We start from the raw sequence: 2,366 nt of genomic DNA, 5'->3' as shown, positions 1-2,366 counted from the left end.
CAGCTCCTGGGAGGGCTTTTATACCCGGTGGGATTTGCCCCTCCTCCCTTTTCCCGGGCATCATGGGAGCGAGAGGCGGGCCCAATCAGGGGTATATTAACCCCAGCCTCTGCGAAGGGGCTTCATTCCCTCTTTGGGATGCACTGAGGTAGGAGGTCTCCTCTCATTTCAGTGAAGAGGCTCTTTCAGCTTATCTCAGCTTGTTTTCAGCAGGTGCTTTTCGGCCTCTGAAGCAATAGGGGCTTTGAACATACTGCGAAGAATACAGAAATGAGCACAGGGAGTATTTACATTCATGATTTTTGGTTGCGTGTTCAGGGGTGATTAGGTGCTTTTGTAATTTCTGGGTTTGTTTTTTCTATTTATTTTTTTTTTTTTTTACAAGGAAGTTTTACAGGAAACTTCCTGAAATTTTAGGCTGTGTCAAGTGAGACGCTTCAGATTTTTTTCAGCAGCTTCATCATATCACAAGAGGGATCTGCTCTGTGTTGAAGATGATGTTTGAGATTGAGGGTTTAGATGAGTAAAGTTGAGGATTGTGACCAGGAGAGGGAGGGTGAGTAGATGTCTGGTTAGGAGTTATTGGGGGAGGGGGGGTTTGAAGGCAGCAGGGTGAGAAATGGTGTCTATTTGAGGACCCCCCAAGGTTTTTAGCAAGCATGGCAGAGGCATTCACATGTCTTGGGGCACCCCAGCTCATCTACAGCACTCACAGAAATATCATGTAACTTTGGATCTCTCTAAGCCAGGTGCTAGTCATAACAGCTATGGCCTTGGACTCGGGATGAAGCTGGAGCCTTGAGGACCTAGGCATACTTAGGAGAGGTCAAGGAGCTGACTCGCTGGGATTTGGCCCACATAGCACTACAGTCACACATTGGTTTTGGTGTTCTTTATTGTAGCTCACTAAGAGGATAACCGGCGATCACGGGGCCTTCCGAGGCCGACTGGTTTCAGGTCCAACGTGGATTCACGTCGCCAGTCATCCGAAAGATAAGTCACGGGCCACGGCCCGGAGATGGGATGATCGTCGGGTAGCGGACTGGAAGTTCCTGGGACAGATTTAAAAATTAGCGGAGGGTCAAGGGATGTCCTCTAAGGGGCTTTTAGGACAGCTCAAGGGAGAGGCCCTACTTTTGACTGCAGCTGTAGGGCGTGCAGTGCAGAACAGTTTCGGTCTGTGTCGTGTTGTGTCGTGTACCGTGTTTCGTAGCGTATCATTGGGGTGCCTCGGATCACGTATCTGCCTTTTCCCCTCGAGGGCCTTACCGCAAGCATCGGCCACGATCTCTAGGTTCTCGAACGCTCACGCTTCTCGGCACGACGCCGATACGGTTTGTTCTTTTCCCGGCGGCCTCGGCCACGTCTCCGAGTCCCAGTTCAGAAGCATCGAGTCAGATGACTTTTGAGGCCTTGCTCCCAGCAATGTCACCGTCCATCCTTTCCAGCCAGGAGTTGTAACGTCCTGGTGTTTCTAAGATTGTAGGGATACAGAGAGCATTCTAAATGTAGCATTGTCTCATGGTCAACTCGATCATTGTGACTAACAGGTCACTCTGTCAGTCTTTTCTTTTGCTCCCTAGAGCTTCCGCCATCCACCGTTGCCATAGCATCAGGCAACTCTTTCGGCATCCTCTCGGTCCTTGCCGTTATTCTTCTTGCCAGTAAGATTTCTATCGTCCTTCTGTCACAATCTTATTAACGTAATGTGTTGTTTGTCTTTAGCGTCCCCTCGTTTGTCACGTCCTGTCCTGTGTCACGGGTGTAAGCACCTATTTGTCCCGAAGCTGTTCTGCCCTGCTGCATTGCCTGGTGTAATAGGACAAGTCCCAGGGACTTGAAATTTGTAATGCAGGGTATAGTTGGAGTCTAGATGGTATTCTTAGATTAACGTAAGGTGTCTGGAGCTGTTAAGTTATGCTGCAGCTTAACTTTCTTTCAGATGCGGGCGGATTAAATCCGTGGCGGAGCGCCCCATCCCTGGAGAGGGGGTTCCCTGGGCGGGTCAGTCACCATTTCTCTCTGCAGTGGAAGTGTAAATGGCGACTGTGTGTTACAGCACTGTTTTCTGTCTTTATATTTAGGCATTAAATCCGGATGTCAGCAATCAAGGTGAGCAGGTTGCAGAAGCAGTTGTTCTCGCTCAGGTGTCAATTTCCGGTGCAACTCTAAGCCTCCGTTCTCATTTGTGTGTTTTAGGCCGTGTACTTGGAGTATGCCAAACCCCCATCACCATCTGGCTGATGGACCAGGTTTCCTGTGCTTGTGAGCCGTCTGGAAATATTTCAGGACTCTGTGATGAAGCCTTGAAATCTTGTGTTTCAAGGTGACATCCAGGTAGCCTTTGGCAACGGCTGAGGATTTGC

At 49.4% G+C, this 2,366-nt stretch overlaps 1 long non-coding RNA gene across 1 annotated transcript; it reads right to left on the bottom strand.

Moving 5' to 3' along the window:
- Positions 1 to 877: 877 nt before the first annotated feature.
- Positions 878 to 1,534, bottom strand: LOC128783326 (uncharacterized). The gene is made up of 2 exons (XR_008429082.1): positions 1,270 to 1,534; positions 878 to 1,052 (listed from the first exon to the last, which is right to left on the bottom strand). It is a non-coding gene; the product is annotated as an uncharacterized LOC128783326 (long non-coding RNA).
- Positions 1,535 to 2,366: the final 832 nt, after the last annotated feature.

This window comes from Vidua chalybeata, unplaced genomic scaffold (genome assembly GCF_026979565.1).
Source record: "Vidua chalybeata isolate OUT-0048 unplaced genomic scaffold, bVidCha1 merged haplotype scaffold_203_ctg1, whole genome shotgun sequence".
Lineage (NCBI taxonomy): Eukaryota > Metazoa > Chordata > Aves > Passeriformes > Viduidae > Vidua > Vidua chalybeata.
This window is presented reverse-complemented; position numbering and strand designations above follow the sequence as displayed.